We start from the raw sequence: 8,882 nt of genomic DNA on the forward strand, positions 1-8,882 counted from the left end.
AGACTATATCCCCATAGATGAACCACATGTCCATAGAGAATTCAAATGTCCGCACAATCGAATTCATTTTCAATATAGGTAAATCAAATGTCCATCTTGCAAACCAAATATCCTAAAATGTAAAACAGATGTCCATATTCTCTCTATCCAACTACTAGATACTACGGGTATGCACCTATACTAATGTTTGAACTTATTTGTATTGTATTTTCGATATTAAATGCTATCACTATATACTGTATCCATATAGGCGGATCCAAAAAAAAAGGGGAAAAGAAAGAAAAAAAGAAAAAGAAGGAAAAAGAGATGATAAAAAGAAGGGGAAACATAAGAGGAGGAAGACGAGTGAATAAAATAAGATGAGGGGAGGAAGACTTGGAAAATAATTCAAAAAAATCCAACATGTCACTATATAAAATTTTCGTTCGCGCTTCGCGCTCGCATTGCTTTTTAGGTGATTTGCAAATCTTGCTCAATAGGCCTATGGAGCTTAAAATATCAAATTTTGAAGTCAATATAAAACACATATTTCAGCTCGGAAATCGAACTTTCATTATTTTGTTTGGTTTACAAATTGATTTTTTTTTAAGTGCTCTGTAAAATAATGTGTTTTATCGTGTGAAAACATTTTCTGCTCGCGCTGCGCGCGGCGCAAAATTTGAGTTGTCAATACCTGTTGTTTTCCTGTATTCCATAAAGTTCTCAAAATATCCCTCTTCAGGTCAGAGTGCCAAAACGTATCAGCTAGCGCTGCATGCTCGCATTTTAATTGGTGAGTTATGTATATCTCAATATTAATTTTAAAACAAACTACTTAAAATTCCCATTTCATGACAGTTTATCAACATTTTCGGCTCACAATTTGCGCTCGCTACATGATTGACAGTTTTAGGTCATAATATTAACAGATTTCGCGCTCTCATTTGGCTTATTAGATTAATAAATAAGATATTAATTTAATAATCAAATTGTCCCTTTTTCATAATGGAATATCGACAAGTTTCATCTATAGGAAGAGAAATAGGAAGATAGTCATCATTTCCATAATGATGACATAATGTTCTTATAGAATGTCCCGGTGCTATGTCATATCAGTTCTTTTTTTAAACTGTGATCCATATCCACCTAACAATTTTCTTACAGAGTGCTTGAAATACAAAATACACGAATAAGTTACCTCTTTCACTCAGATAATCACCATCTCTTCCTTCATTTAAAAAGGGACTGAAGACATTTTTTTCCAGTCCAGAGTTTTAGGATTACAAATTTCATTTTATACTTGATGTGTTCTTTTGTTGTTGTAAGCGCTTTGGGCCAATTCGGGGAAAAGTGCAGTACATAGATAATAATAATGATGATGATAATAATAATAATAACAATAACAATAATAATAATAATAGGCATTTATATAGCACCATCTATCTAGAAATATTCTATTCCGAGGCGCGTTATTATTATTATTACCCCGGCTTTAGCTCGAGCTGCCTTTCAGCGCTCATGCATTCAAGGAATTAATCCTGCCGGGTACCCATTCATCTCACCTGGGTTGAGTGCTGCACAATGTGGATACATTTCTTGCTGAAGGAAATTACGCCATGGCTGGGATTCGAACCCACGACCCTCTGTTTCAAAGTCAGAAGACTTATCCACTGGACCACAACGCTCCACAATAATAATAATAATAATAATGATAATGATAATGATAATAATAACAATAATAATAATAATCATCATCATCATCATAATAATAATAATAATAATGTATAAACATCAGTTGTTTATTATCCTTTTCACGATTACAAAAAGTGCTTTAAATTTCCATTCTTCAAGTAGAAATGTCAAAATTTTCATGATTTGATTTGATTTATTGTTTTCTTCTGCATTCATAACATTTGTATACAATACAATTTTCATTACGTAACAAACGTAATATTATCGGTAATCGATTTTGGTATGAATCACAAATAAAAAATACTAAATAAAAAAGTCATTCGAAACAAATGCGATCTACTACCAACAACAATATTATAACATTAACAGTTTGCAGAGGAAGGATTGTCATTAGAAGCAGAATGCTTGAAAAATGACAACCCCGGAATAAAATTCATCAAATTAATAAATACATTTATAATGCCGAATGGAAATGTTATTTTTTTCATAATTTTATAATGATGAAGATGGAGATGATAAGAATGAGGATAATGGTGAAAATGAAGGCCATGATGGATATGATGATGGTGATGATGATGATGGTCATGGGAGAGTATTTGGTGATTAAATATAAGGGAAAAGTGATTTAATGAATACTGACACAGAAAACTTACTTTAGATATTCTGTTAATAACATACTATGAGGCGCCGAATGTACCAATATTATATAGAACAATTATTTGTTATATAATCATTATTTATTAAATAATAACTATTATTTATATATAATTTACATTTTATTTGTAAATAACTACTATTATATAAAATATCATTTCTAATTATTTATATATAATTCCAAGTAATACTTCATTATTTGTAAATAATAATAGTTCGACATTCCATTATTTATAAATAATGATTATTTGTTTTTCATTATTTATAAATAATGATTATTTGTTTTTCATTATTTATAAATAATGATTATTTGTTTTTCATTATTTATAAATAATGATTATTTGTTTTTCATTATTTATAAATAATGATTATTTGTTTTTCATTATTTATAAATAATGATTATTTGTTTTTCATTATTTACAAATAATGATTATTTGTTTTTCATTATTTATAAATAATGATTATTTGTTTTTCATTATTTATAAATAATGATTATTTGTTTTTCATTATTTATAAATAATGATTATTTGTTTTTCATTATTTACAAATAATGATTATTTGTTTTTCATTATTTATAAATAATGATTATTTGTTTTTCATTATTTATAAATAATTTGTTGAGTTTTCCATTATTTATAAATAATGATTATTTGTTAAATAATGAAAACGTCTACTTCATTATTTATAAATAATTTTTTCGAGTGCACCATTATTCTCATTATTTATAAATAATCATTATTTAATGTTCGAGTTTTCCATTATTTATAAATAAAGATTATTTGTTAAATAATGAAATATCTACTTCATTATTTATAAATAATAATTTTGTTTCAATATCCCATTATTTATAAATAATCATTATTTATAAACAATTTTTACAGTTTGCCATTATATACAAATAATCATTATTTATATACAAATAACCATTATTTATTAAATAATGCCATTATTTATTAAATAATGCCATTATTTATTAAATAATGCCATTATTTATTAAATAATGGAAAACTCGCTATAACATGCAAATGTGGGACCGCCCATGATATGAATATTCATGATGCGATTTCCTTTTTCGTGATTTTTCTTCACAAATATTTGTCCATTTCCTCTTCATAATGACATTTCTTGAAGCAATTTTCTAGGGATATGGTCTGATTGTAATATTCTTCATTTTCTATATAACTTCGTCTTCGTAGAAATATCAAAAAGTGTAATTTTATACGAATTTTCCTACAGTTCACAATCCCCATAGGCGCGCGTGTATCGTAGGGACAACCGGTGAATCGACGGAGTGCTCTTCATCGAAATACTACGTTGGTTGGTCCCCGGAAGTGGCGGGCGGAATTTAGCCCGAATCCTCGATGGAAGTCGATCAAGTGCACATGAGCTGAGAGAGTGAAATATCAGTGTACTTGTACAGGCCCTTCTACTTTTTATAAATATTTCTAAATACAGTTCTAATAATGCACTTCAAATACATTTTGGAGTGTCTGTTTGAGGCGATTTCACCCTGGCCCCAAAATGCTCGCAACGACAATACGGGGGCATGATGACCCCTAAATTTTTAAAAACTTATTTTTCTATTGAAAATTATCACAAAATTCACCAAAAGTGTGCACGAAAGCCTTCGTATTTCACTTTTAAAACTCCAAAAAGTGCCCAAATGACAAGCTTGGTCGCTTCGCTGTGTCGCTTTCAACTTGAGAACGTTTACGCGTCTGCTTCCCCCCCCCCCTCCTCCGAAAGAAATTCTGTATACGGCCATGCTCTAAAGAGCCTGGCACATTGATTTATGTATACTTCATTTTCATTATTTTTATCTCATTATCATCATGGCCTTACGCAGAATTTTTTCCGGGGGGGGGTGGGGGGAGCAGGACGCGCGTAAACTTTCTAATAAAAATCTTGAAAAAGCGAAGCGACCAAGCTTGTCATTTGAGCTTGGTCCCGTGGCTATCTCGCTTTCAAGATTTTTTTGAGAAAGTTTCCGTGCGTCATGCTCCGGCCCCGGCCCCCCTGGAAAAAATTCTGCGTAAGCTAGGCCATGTTGATAATGAGATAAAAGTAATGAAAATGAAAGTATACATAAATCAATGTGCCAGGCTCTTTAGAGCATGGCCGTATACAGAATTTCTTTCGGAGGAGGGGGGGGGGGGGGGGGGGGAAGCAGACGCGTAAACGTTCTCAAGTTGAAAGCGAGACAGCGAAGCGACCAATTAAGCTTGTCATTTGGGCTTGGTCCCGTGGCTATCTCGCTTTCAAGATTTTTTTGAGAAAGTTTCCGCGCGTCATGCTCCGGCCCCGGCCCCCCTGGAAAAAATTCTGCGTAAGCTAGGCCATGTTGATAATGAGATAAAAGTAATGAAAATGAAAGTATACATAAATCAATGTGCCAGGCTCTTTAGAGCATGGCCGTATACAGAATTTCTTTCGGAGGAGGGGGGGGGGGGGGGGGAAGCAGACGCGTAAACGTTCTCAAGTTGAAAGCGAGACAGCGAAGCGACCAATTAAGCTTGTCATTTGGGCTTGGTCCCGTGGCTATCTCGCTTTCAAGATTTTTTTGAGAAAGTTTCCGCGCGTCATGCTCCGGCCCCGGCCCCCCTGGAAAAAATTCTGCGTAAGCTAGGCCATGTTGATAATGAGATAAAAGTAATGAAAATGAAAGTATACATAAATCAATGTGCCAGGCTCTTTAGAGCATGGCCGTATACAGAATTTCTTTCGGAGGAGGGGGGGGGGGGGGGGAAGCAGACGCGTAAACGTTCTCAAGTTGAAAGCGAGACAGCGAAGCGACCAATTAAGCTTGTCATTTGGGCTTGGTCCCGTGGCTATCTCGCTTTCAAGATTTTTTTGAGAAAGTTTCCGCGCGTCATGCTCCGGCCCCGGCCCCCCTGGAAAAAATTCTGCGTAAGCTAGGCCATGTTGATAATGAGATAAAAGTAATGAAAATGAAAGTATACATAAATCAATGTGCCAGGCTCTTTAGAGCATGGCCGTATACAGAATTTCTTTCGGAGGAGGGGGGGGGAAGCAGACGCGTAAACGTTCTCAAGTTGAAAGCGAGACAGCGAAGCGACCAATTAAGCTTGTCATTTGGGCTTGGTCCCGTGGCTATCTCGCTTTCAAGATTTTTTTGAGAAAGTTTCCGCGCGTCATGCTCCGGCCCCGGCCCCCCTGGAAAAAATTCTGCGTAAGCTAGGCCATGTTGATAATGAGATAAAAGTAATGAAAATGAAAGTATACATAAATCAATGTGCCAGGCTCTTTAGAGCATGGCCGTATACAGAATTTCTTTCGGAGGAGGGGGGGGGGGGGGGGGGGGAAGCAGACGCGTAAACGTTCTCAAGTTGAAAGCGACACAGCGAAGCGACCAAGCTTGTCATTTGGGCACTTTTTGGAGTTTTAAAAGTGAAATACGAAGGCTTTCGTGCACACTTTTGGTGAATTTTGTGATAATTTTCAATAGAAAAATAAGTTTTTAAAAATTTAGGGGTCATCATGCCCCCGTATTGTCGTTGCGAGCATTTTGGGGCCAGGGTGAAATCGCCCCAAACGCTTAAACGCCTCAAACAGACACTCCAAAATGTATTTGAAGTGCATTATTAGAACTGAAACTTATCTCTACACCAGGAAAAATTAACTTAACAAAAAAAGCAACAAGAAATATTTATAAAAAGTAGAAGGGCCTGTACAAGTACACTGATATTTCACTCTCTCAGCTCATATGCACTTGATCGACTTCCATCGAGGATTCGGGCTAAATTCCGCCCGCCACTTCCGGGGACCAACCAACGTAGTATTTCGATGAAGAGCACTCCGTCGATTCACCGGTTGTCCCTACGATACACGCGCGCCTATGGGGATTGTGAACTGTAGGAAAATTCGTATAAAATTACACTTTTTGATATTTCTACGAAGACGAAGTTATATAGAAAATGAAGAATATTACAATCAGACCATATCCCTAGAAAATTGCTTCAAGAAATGTCATTATGAAGAGGAAATGGACAAATATTTGTGAAGAAAAATCACGAAAAAGGAAATCGCATCATGAATATTCATATCATGGGCGGTCCCACATTTGCATGTTATAGCGAGTTTTCCATTATTTAATAAATAATGGCATTATTTAATAAATAATGGCATTATTTAATAAATAATGGTTATTTGTATATAAATAATGATTATTTGTATATAATGGCAAACTGTAAAAATTGTTTATAAATAATGATTATTTATAAATAATGGGATATTGAAACAAAATTATTATTTATAAATAATGAAGTAGATATTTCATTATTTAACAAATAATCTTTATTTATAAATAATGGAAAACTCGAACATTAAATAATGATTATTTATAAATAATGAGAATAATGGTGCACTCGAAAAAATTATTTATAAATAATGAAGTAGACGTTTTCATTATTTAACAAATAATCATTATTTATAAATAATGGAAAACTCAACAAATTATTTATAAATAATGAAAAACAAATAATCATTATTTATAAATAATGAAAAACAAATAATCATTATTTGTAAATAATGAAAAACAAATAATCATTATTTATAAATAATGAAAAACAAATAATCATTATTTATAAATAATGAAAAACAAATAATCATTATTTATAAATAATGAAAAACAAATAATCATTATTTGTAAATAATGAAAAACAAATAATCATTATTTATAAATAATGAAAAACAAATAATCATTATTTATAAATAATGAAAAACAAATAATCATTATTTATAAATAATGAAAAACAAATAATCATTATTTATAAATAATGAAAAACAAATAATCATTATTTATAAATAATGAAAAACAAATAATCATTATTTATAAATAATGGAATGTCGAACTATTATTATTTACAAATAATGAAGTATTACTTGGAATTATATATAAATAATTAGAAATGATATTTTATATAATAGTAGTTATTTACAAATAAAATGTAAATTATATATAAATAATAGTTATTATTTAATAAATAATGATTATATAACAAATAATTGTTCTATATAATATTGGTACATTCGGCGCCTCATAAATAACATGGATTTTACATTTGCCTTAAATTAGTATATAAGGAGATGAACATTTTTTGATAGACTCTGGTAGAGAGTTCCATGAATCGGGACCGTGGTGTTTCATAGATCTCTGTGCAATAAGCAAATTGGAGTTAATTAAGTGAAAATTTGAAGAGTTCTGTGTAGGAACTTCTCAAATTATATAACGTCTTCATGGCTAACAAGTAGCCGTTAACAGATCCTTTTTGATCAAAACTTATATTCAAAATATATTTTTTTTAAATCTGCTCGTGCTTTGCACTCGCATTATTAATATAGGAAGATTTCCAATTACTCATCCTTTTTATGATTTACAAAAAATGAATATACAGTGTCCCAGTTTTAGGTGTAAATCTCGATTTTTTCCCCGCTCGCATCAATCGTTTATACTTATCCTTTTCACTATTACAAAAAGTGCTTTGAATTTCCATTCTTCAGGTAGAAATGTAAAAATGTTCAGCTCGCGCTTCGCGCTCGCATTATTTGATAGTTGAAATATGTAACGTCTTCATGGCTAACAAGCAGCCGTTAACAGATCCTTTTTTGATCAGATCAAAACGTATATTGAAAATGAATTTTAAAAATTCTGGTCGCGTTTCGCGCTCGCACTATTTAAATAAGGCTTATGAGATTATTATATATTTGTGTTGATTTATAAGAATAAAGCTTAGAAGTGACTATTGGGACTACCCCTTCAAAGAAACAAACAAATATCAAGTTCAAGTGGCCGATCGGGGAAAATGTGACTGAAAAAATCCGACCCCCCATTGGCGAAAGCTGGATCCGCCCCTGACTGTATCGAACATTAATATAATGATGCATTGTGACTGTTATGTATAATGTACTGTGATTTACCATTGTCTTGTATTGTAAATTTAATCTGCCAGCTAACTTAAAGGGGCAGGTTCACCCCAGCAAAATGTAATTGTTTTCAATAAATAGAGAAATTCAAACTAGCATAATGCTGAAAATTTCATAAAAATCAGATGTAAAATAGAAAATTATGACATTTTAAAATTTCGCTTAGTTTTCACAAAACAGTTATATGCACAACTCAGTGACAAGCAAATGAGACAGTCGATGATGTCCCTCACTCACTATTTTTCTTTTTTTTAATTGTTTGAATAACACAATATTTAATGTTTTACAGATTTGACAACAAGGGCCATCTTGACTGAACCATGCAGTATTGAAATAATGCTAATTACACAGTTCAAGGAGGAATTTATCTGTTTCACTTGACAATGAAGAGAAAATTAGAATATTTCATATTTCATATGATAAAATACAAAAGAAATTGTGAGTGGATGACATTATCAGCCTCCTCATTTGCATACAAACCAAGACGTAGTCAACCGTTTTGTGAAATTAAGCGAAACTTTAAAATGTTATAACTTTCTTATTTTACATCGAATTTTGATGAAATTTTTTTAGTGTTATGCTTGTTGGATTTTTCTCTTTTTATTCAAATCAAC

This window comes from Lytechinus pictus, chromosome 2 (genome assembly GCF_037042905.1).
Source record: "Lytechinus pictus isolate F3 Inbred chromosome 2, Lp3.0, whole genome shotgun sequence".
In the NCBI taxonomy this organism is placed as follows: Eukaryota; Metazoa; Echinodermata; class Echinoidea; order Temnopleuroida; family Toxopneustidae; genus Lytechinus; species Lytechinus pictus.